Raw genomic sequence first — 10528 nt, forward strand, 5'->3', positions numbered from 1 at the left:
TTTTTTCTATTTAGGGTACAGTGTTCATTTTTCTGTTCAAGGTTTATTGTCTGTTTTTTTGTGTCTAATGTTTATTGTTCGTTTACGTTTTTGTTTTTTGTTTTTTCCTACGGTTTAAATACTATTCATGATTTTTATTTTTTCATACGGTTTTTACTATTCATGTTTTTTGCAATATTTGAAAACTAAAAACTATTTTAAACATGAAATAAAATAAAATAAAAGACGATTTTCAAACTTTAAAACATAAAAATTAAAAAATAACAATACATTAACATTTTTTTATGAAAAACAATAAAAATAAATAAAATAGAATATAAAAAATAAAACTAAATACTTGGAAGGAGGTAAAAAAGTTCTAGGGGGTCAGCTGGGGTGAAAAAAATGGGTACCCGTTCTCCTCAGAAATGTCTACCCGTTTTCCAAATAGTGAAAATGATGGAAAATGGTTTAAAAAAATAATAAATACATTTCAAAAATGGGCGCCCGTTTAGCTTCGGGTACTTGTCACTAAACGAGCACCCGTTTCTTTATGGCCCGGGCACCCGAAGCTAAACAGGTACCTGATTTGTAAAAATCAGGCACTCGTTTATAGTGGGCTCATTTTCCAACCCGCGGACTTCTGCAGGATTGGGACCCAACTTTGTGCGTTTACCCACCTTCATTGAAAGTCTCAAAAAATTAAAAGAAACATGTGATGGTTAATAAATTTTGTGAAAAATATATTTAGCTACTATAAATGATGACATTCTCATTTCATTTTTGTTTGATGATCTTGTTGATAAGATGCTTCTAATTGAATAACATGAAATGGATATTATTTAAGGTTATCTAGAAAATTATTTAGGATACATAATTTCCTCATATGGTGAGCCATATTCCTAACTCATTTCCTAGTTTCCCTTGGTCCTATCAATCATTCACTATCCACTTTTGAGCTATCAAATCTTAGACCCTTTTCATTTACATTTCTACAACTTGTAAGTTTCAAAGTAGCTCCTCCCTAACCATTTTTTTTATTCCATTTTGAGAGCCTATAGTCATTCTTTTCTCATTCTTGATTTTGATCAACCCTTTTCTACTATATCATTAACCATACCTTCCATTCCTATAATTTTATTCATCTATATAAATATTATATACCAATTGATACACTCTCCATTTGAGCACACTTATCTTATTTGTTTCCACTAGTACATATATACCCTTTATTTCTTCCACTATCCCTTTGAATTCTCATATATATTATTTTTTCTATACCCCAAATATTTCCTATTAAATAGCCACCATCATGGGTGACCTCAAGGATATGAAAATCCATGTCAATGATTTGCAAGACTATCCAAAAAACTAACCTATCAAAGGAGTTACTACATAAGCCATTGGCCTATGACATACCATTGCATATCCTTATTAGTGACAAAATGCATATTCTAAATTTTAAATATCTTACTTTGTGTCTTTTATAGCCTCCTTTACCATAACTACACAATAAATCTATAACTAATTTTTAGAGAAATGAGAATTGATAAGCATTAAATATCCAAGCTGAGGAATAATAGATATTATATGAGGAAAGAACTTTCTAACACACCTGAAATTTGCCTACCAAAGAGAGATAGTGTTTGTTCCAAATCTTTAGTTTCTTATCAATCCAAGTCTTGACCCATTCCCACATCTCCTTGAGGTTAGGGTTGAGGGAAAAAGGTATTCCTAAGTATCTGATTTGGTGTTGAGGACCATCCCACATCAAAGGGATTTCACTAAACCATATAGGTGGGTTCTTATCCCTTCCTAACATAATAGATTTGGGGAGAGATACCCTACAAAAAGAAGCTAAATAGAAGATATACAATTTATCCATAAGAGCCTCAAGGTTACCTTCCTCCAAATATAACAAAATAGTAGTGTCATCTACAAATTGTATATTCAATAAATCCTTGCCATTAGGTAGACTAAGTCACTGAGGGGGAAAGAGAGTGATCTCTCAGAAGGTAGTATAGTGCATCAACAACAATGGCGTATAATACAGGAGCTAAAGGACAACCTTGTCTAATGGATTTTGATAGAGGGAAGCTTTGAGACTAGACACTATTAACTTCAACACAAGGTGTAGCATCCTTCCTAAGTATCTCCACCATCCTATAGAATAACAAAGGAAAGCCAAAACTTTTCAACATCATAGTAATAAAATCCCACTCTATTCTGTAATATGCCTTCTCAAAATCAATAAGAATCATGGAAGCATTTTGTTTAGATACTTGGAACCAATGCATCGCTTCCCATCAAGTGAGTAGGTTTTCTAAGATGTACCTTCCTTTAACAAAACCTATTTGGGTATTGCTAACCACCTTGTGTAGGATGTGTTCCAATGTTATGGCTAAAATTTTAACCAAAATTTTGTAAGAGACATTTAGTAGGGTAATCAGCTTCCAAATTTTAATACGAGATTTGTCACCATCCTTGGGGATAAGCTTAATGACACCCCTATTTATTTCCTTGCCCAACGATCCTTTCTCATAGGCTTCCCTATATAATAAGAGGTCATTACCAATCCAATCACTATGTTTCTTATATAATTCTGTAGGTAGCCCATCTGGGCCAAGGGCCTTGTCATCCTTGAGCGCCAAAATGACATTCTGAATTTCTTTAAGAGATTTTGCTCTCCCTAGTCTGGAAGCATCTTCTTTGTTGATCTTGTAGGGAATAATACTCCTAATTTTTTGTCTAGTTTCCTCCTTATCACAACCACTATCTTCTAAGGTAAATAAGTTCTGATAAAAGTTCTGATAAGCTAATAAAATCCCCTCCTGATCTATGATGTCAACCCCATCTTCACAAATACTATCAATATGTTCTCTAGCCTGCTTATTCCTGAGAAGATGAAAAAATAATTTAGAACATTTATCCCCTTGAAAAAGCCAAGTGAACCTAGCCCTAATCCTACCACCATATATTTTCACATTTTGGATATTCCTGAGCTCATTCCTAGCTTGTCTATGTTGGAATCTAGGAACATTGAGAGGGGGGGTGGTGAATCAGTGTTCTACCAATAATGTTAGCTTTGAACTTATTACTTAGCAACCGGTTAACAGTAAATAAAATTAAAGTGTATACACCAAATAACACATAAAAAGGCAACACCATAACACCAAGATTTATACATGGAAAACCATGTAAAGGGAAAAACCACGGTGGGGATGATACCCACAATATCTATATAATTGATCAAGGTATACAAATATTACATGAGAGGGTCTGCACATGCAGAAAGGCCCACTCCTTAAAGCTCATTGCTCAAACACAAAATAAGAAGTCTCACTAACTTACAAAATATTACAGGTTTTACAACTGAAAATGAACTTATAAATTGCATCTAACCATACTGGATAAGTTCCAATGAATTATCTGATAAGCTTCTCTATATACCGATTCACTGATGATCTCTTCTGCTCTGTTCTGCTATCAGTTATGCTGTGCACGTGAAACTCCACACAAACGCTTCTAATCGCTGACCAAAATACTCAATGAAAATATTCGTAACCAATAATTCACATACATCATACATGATCTATCACTGAAAAGATCTTCTTAAATATCCTTCTAACTTTACCATGTCGGATTCAATGAGAAATATAAATATGTCAGCTGCCCTAGAACATAATGAAATCCAAACATAATCCTAATGACCATGTCGACCATCACACATTACCATAAATCCATAAAAGAGATAATCGGGACCAAAGGATTTCCTAACTAGGTCCTATCCATTACTGGGTTCCATATACATGTTATTGGGATTAGAACATGTTACTGGGATTGGACTTAGTCGGGTATAAATGAATGCCAGTGCTAGTGTAAAGCAATGTGAATACCAAAACCGGTTAAGTGCAATGAATGTCGGTGAACCAAACAATGAAACCATTGACCCTAAGATAGTGAGTTTCCATCAATGACAACCCAAAATATCATTAACTCTTACCGGATGAGTGTCAATTGCCAACAATCTCCCCCTTTGGCATTGATGACAACACTCATGTGAAAAATGATACCATCCATGAAATTGCAACTGAATCTCCATGACCTTTTGACCTTCAGACTTGTACATGAATCTACTATATACATCCGATGCTCCTCCTGAGAAATATATACATTTTTCACCTAATCCTCCCCATTTGGAATCAATGACAAAGCGGGGTTCCCACAAAGAATTTTGTACACTTGTAAACATGAGCCCGTTCTATACAAAATTCAAAATATCTACATATATAATCTTCAAAAATGAAAATTAGTTATCCCAACCATGCTTAAGAGAATCAAGAATGGAGATGAATCCATTCAAGATACTGGCATAATACTCTATTCTTTCGAGGTAGTAGGATCCTCCTTCTACAAGTTAAAAGTACACTTTGTTTTATGAAACAACAAAGTATCAAGCCGAGGATCAATCAAATTCCAAAGCTCATTTTCTCTCCTTATTATTTTGTCCCTATCCTTCTCCAATTCCAAAATTTGATCCATAATCACCAAAATTGGACCATCCAAAGAGTTTGTTAGATTGACTGTTGGGTTGTAGGAGTGAGAAATTTGAATTAAGTTTTTCCTATAGTCAGATAGTTGCTTGTCTATAGAGTCGGTGAGATTATCAAAATCTAGACAAGTCTTATATACACTGCCTCCTTTAGCCAAAGCTACATCAATGGACTGGAAGTAGGTCTAGAGTTTCTCCTTATCAATCTCAATGATTTATAAAAATGTTAACTTTTGAGCCCTCACAAAATTTTCTTTAGCCTCCATTAGTGAAATTTTCAATAAAAAATCATAGTGCTTAGGGATAAAATAAATGATTTCTCCTAGTTTACCTGAAGAACTTGCATCTTCTAGAGCTTGAAATTTCAGGACTAACTAGTTCAAAACCTCAAAACTGCATTCAATCAATTTTTTGTCCTTTGCCTCTACTTGAGCCAATTCTTAAGTGGCCATAGCCTGAAGAGCCATCGTTGCCAAAATCTTCTCTGTCGGTGACATATGGTAGCAGGGTTTGTCAAAGCTGATGAAAAGTTGTGGTAAATTTCCTTTAGCTAAGGCATAAGTGTCAATTTCCAAGCCGAAGGATAGATCCACCACAGTCTCCTTACCCTTATTAGCTGGTGAGATAACCTTAGAATCTTTTAGCTCATGTGCACCAGTGGATTTGCCACTTGGTACCCCATCCAAAACCTAATAATCCTCTACACCTTTATCCTCCAAATCCTTATTTACATCTGCCTATGTATCCTCTGCAATCTGTACATTTTCTGCCGCAGTGTCATCTGATACAAAATGCGACTCAGTAACCGGTAAAGTGGTATCTGGTGGAGTGCTTGCTGGTTTCATAGTACCTTTACTTTGTTGATCTACCTATTGCTTATCCTTAGGAAACTGAATATTCTGGGATTGCACAAAACTAGAACTCAACTCATAGCCTAAACCCAAAAGAATTCTTATCTAGATCTCACTTGTTTCCTTCCTAATCTCTTCACATATTTGCAACATAATGTTGTTTATCTTGTACTTGGGGTTAAATTCTGATGATCTGGTTGTATTAATTAAGTTATCCATTTTGAGAGGAGTTATTATGGGACAAAGATTGACCTATTCGGTCTCCTTAATGTGATTGTCCAGAGACTGAGCGTGTATTTTTCTGATCTCTAACTTATCATATAACTCCTTAGGCAAAATTTTCCCTAGTTATATCAATATCATACTAAAAGAATCAAGATATAGGAGAATAGCCTCTTCTATTTGCTTCTTGTCCTTTTCCTCAAAATAATCCAAGAATGAAGAAATATTATCTAAATTACCATCATTTATTATCTGATCAATCAAATCTTTAGTGTTCATTTTCTTCTTACCAGTTCTTCTTTTTGGTTCAAGTTTGGACTGCTCATTTGTCTTAGGTTTCCTCTTATGTGCAATTGTAATCTTCAGCTTCCAGGGAGTCTCCTTAACTGGTTCTTTCTTTTGTTCCTCTTTCTTCTCCCTCACAACTCTAACAAAAATGCCTTTCTTTTTGGGAATCTCCTTAATTTCTGCATCAGACTCTTTTTCTTCAGAAGAAACAGTCATATACTGCTGGGTAGCCTTTGGCTTCTTTTTAGGTGACTCTACTAGTGTCTGACTAGCAGGCTCAACTGAAGATTCTTCCAGTTGTTTGGAAGTCTCTGTTGTAACCAAGACAACATTGGGTGTGGCCTGAGCTGCTTTCTGGGCTTGCCTTTCCTCTTACCTCTGCTGTTTCATTTTTTTTCCTCCGTTCTTCCAAAATTTTGAGTTTCTACTCATCCTTGGCCCTATCATGACCTTCACTTATCAATGTCTCTATTGCTAACTTGGTCATCTTCTTTTGGATTGCCAAAGCTACCTATTCCTTATGAACTTTAAGTCCTTTCTCCTGGGAAGTACCAATTTTTTCTTCCTTCTCATCTACCAATGCCTACAATAGATGTTGTGCATAGGAATCCAGTGTGGCCTCGTCAAACTCATAGCCCATTGGCATTATCCACATTATTCTAGGTTGTACAACCTCCATCATACATTCATCTTTATTGATCATAAACCAAATGATATCCTTATACTTATCTATTATAGATTTGGGAATCCAGGACCTATTCTTCATTTCCTCTTGAAATCTCTTGAAAAAATGCATAAATTTACTTTTCTAAACTTGTCCCCATGCTTATCCAAAATTTGTGTTGCTACTGGGCGGTCAAAAGCCCATTGAATCTTGACAAAATAGGGATGAGTGCCCAAAAAGTAAAATACCAAACAAATAACGAAGGAGCCATACCAGAAGGAATTCTTCTTGTCTTGGTTGATCTTCTGTAGGTTAGTCATGAGTTCTTTCAACATTACACTCCATAGATCATAATGGGCATCCTCTTTAATCATTTGACGTTCCATCAAAATTGTGTTACCGGAGACAAAGTTTAACTGGTTTGACTGATAAACCTTATATCCGATAATCATCCCTACAAACTTTACATCTATATTTCTAACATCATCTACTCTTAGAGAATGTCCATCAAAAGTTGTGCCAGTAAGTTTGTTGAGCTTAGTGTTAGATAACTTACACCTTGTGACGGGACACCTCTGATTTTGTGCAAATAGGTGACATTTTTAAAGACTTCCTCTGTAATCTTGTACGACCAATCCAACCAGATGAATTCTCTATGAATGCAGCTCGAGACATAATGCACCCATTTAGCCTCATCAAAAGTTGGAAAATCCATGAACTGTGTAAAACCCTTCCTCTGCAGGTGTGCAAATTTTGGTTTGAGCTGGTTGTCAAAAATTAGGTTTTGGGTGAAAATGTAGGACAACTCATAACCTCCAAGTTCTTCGATATCGCAGTGGATATAAGCCCTAATATCCTTAGTATGAAGAACTCCATGATAGAATTTTGAAAAAGCATCCAATGGTTCATCCAAAAGAGATTTGTATAGAAGCTTCTTGAAAATGGGACGAGGGTGGTTCTTAATCTCAACCAGCAAAGGAGTATCGATGCAAGATGAAGATGAAACCATTATAACCAAACATGGAAACTAGGGTTTTTGAAAAATGAAAATACCTTGAAAAAATTTCAGGAGATCAAATTGCCTTGAAATAAAGTGCTCTCTTAGATCGCCTTGAACTTTGAATTACTTTGGAAATTCTCTTATCTGATCGCTGTGTGAAGAAAATAACTTAACCTTTTCCCTTTTATCTCCGTTAACCATAATTTTTCACTGCAATAAATGTTGTTGGGAAGTATTACCGGTTCACATTGTTTGTGAGTAGGTTTCGGTAAATATCTGAAATCTCTTGAGTACCCATCTGCAATCAAAATTTTCTGACTATAGACCTAATACAAGGTATTTGTATGATCTTCAATGATTTGCCTACCCCTAAGGTCGAGTGCCTTAGTTACTGGTTGTATCTGCTATCGGTGTAGGACCTGATGACTCTCTCGGTTGTTCTACCTATGGTGTATTAGATCTTCTTACCCATCTCATCTCATGCTACTTCTTGATTTCTTCCACTTTTTCTTTTCCCTTCTCATCTGCATTTCCATTAGTTGTCGATGGGTTCTTACTTCTACAATATTTAGCAATATGGCCAACCTTGTTGTATGCATAACAAACAATATTATTTTTTTGAATTAACTTGTTAACCCCTTGATTTCCTTGATTTCCTTTTGATCTGCATTGGTTAGCCATATGTCCAAATCTACTACATGCATGCCATCTTACATTTCCAGGACCGATGAATGATGCATTATTCTGATTATTCCTATTTTTGCAGTGACTAGCCATATGACCATATTTGTTGCAAGAAAAGCATGTACCATTGAATTTGTGAGCATTAGGCTGTCTTACCAGTGATTTCTAGTTGTCATGTTTCAGCTTTTGTCTAGATGATTGATCTTGTTGTGCAGCACCTGAGCTTTCTCCTTCTTCATAACCAAGACCTCTTTTGTCATTAGTATCTCTCTAATTATTCAACAGTTCATCAAGTTTAGCAGAGCTGCCTTGAAATTTGTCCTTGTATTCATTTGCAGTAACTAGGTCATCTCTCATGATTATAATTTGTCTCTCAAGTTCCTGTTCATTGTTTCGGGATTGGACCAATTCAAGCTTTAGCACATTCTTCTCATGAGTCAATCGTTTGCCTTCCTTAGATCTATCCTTCAATGCATGAGCCAGGTTTTATTCATTTTTCTTTCTATCCTCAATCTCCTTGCACATTCTTATGGTTAGGGCTTGCATCTTATTATTCAAGATAGTATTTTTTTGAGTAAGTTTCTGACAATGATCCTTCATAGCATCTTCCTTATCACTGTTTTGATTTTGTAATTGATCACAAAGTTCCCTTCTCTTAGCCTTGACAACTGAAATCTTTCCTTGCAATTAAATGATGTGTTCTCTGGCTTGCTTCAATTCATTCTTCAGCTTATTGTTTTCCATCTTCTCATTATCAAGATCCTCAAGAGCAAGTCGAAGTTGTTGCTGCAGACCAGTTTCCATTGATTCCAAATTTTGGATCTTTCTCAAGTGGTTAAAATTCTTCCAAGCAACCAAGCTCTGACACCAATTGTTGGAATTCAGGAACACTAAGAGGGGAGGGGGGTGAATCAGTGTTCTATCGGCAATGTTAGTTTTTAACTTATTACTTATCAATCGGTTAGCAGTAAATAAAATTAAAGTGCATACACCAAATAACACATAAAAAGGCAACACCATAACACCAGGATTTATATGTGGAAAACCCTATAAAGGGGAAAACCAAGGTGGGTCTGATACCCATAATATCTATATCCTTGATCAAGGATTACAAATATTACATGAGAGGCTCTGCACATGCAGAAAGGCTTTATGCCTAGAGCTCACTTCTCAAACATAAAATGAGAAGTCTCCCTAACTTACAGAATATTACAAAGTATTTACAACTAAAAATGAACTTATAAATTGCATTTGACCATGTTGGATAAGTTCTGGTGAATGCTCTGATAACCTTATTTGTATACTGGTTCATTGATCCTCTGTTATGCTCTGCTATCAGTTATGTTGTGCATGTGAAACTACACATAGACACTTATAATCGCTGACCAAAATACTCACTAAATATATTTGCAACCAATAATTTGCATACATCATACATATGATCTATCACTGAAAATATATTCTTAAATATCCTTCTAACTTTACCATGTCGGCTTCAATGAGAAATGTAAACATGACGACTGCTAGAACATAATGAAATCCAAACATAATCCTAATGACCATGTGGGCCATCACATGTTACCACAAATCCATAAAAGAAATAATTGGGACCAAAAGATTTCCTAATTGGGTCCTATCCATTACCGGGTTCCATATACACGTTACTAGGATCAGACTATGTTATCGGGTTCCATATCATCCTCTTTTCTCTTGGTATCATTAGCTTTCTTCTTACCTACAATCTGAAAATTAGGTTTCCAACTCTGCACATTCTGGACCCATCTATCCACAACTCCTTTTAGATTAGGGTCCCCATAGTTGAACTGTCGAATAATGAGGGAGGCAAGAATGACATCCCTATCTTCAAACAATCTACCATTGAGAGTAAAAATGTCCTTAGGATAATGAGAATGGGGAGGAGAATTATTAAAAAAGATGGAGGTAAGGATAGGATTATGGTTGGATAAATTATAAGGTATAACCTTCAAGTTGCATCTCTACCATCCTTCTTACCATTGAACCAATCTTGGTTAAAATATAAATGATCCAGGCTACTGTAGATTATTTTCCTACCTTATTGGAAGTTACACCATGTGTACCAAATACCATTATATTCAGACATTTTAATAGCTAAAGGATCTAACACTCTAAGTTTATTCATCATTCTATACTAGAAAAATATCTCATTAGGCTTCCACTCAAAAGCTAAATATTCAGATTTAGCTTGGCGATTCTTCACCATATGAAAATCCCCTCCTATGATTCAGGGAACACCTACCATCCGAGTT

This window comes from Cryptomeria japonica, chromosome 7, assembly GCF_030272615.1.
Source record: "Cryptomeria japonica chromosome 7, Sugi_1.0, whole genome shotgun sequence".
Lineage (NCBI taxonomy): Eukaryota > Viridiplantae > Streptophyta > Pinopsida > Cupressales > Cupressaceae > Cryptomeria > Cryptomeria japonica.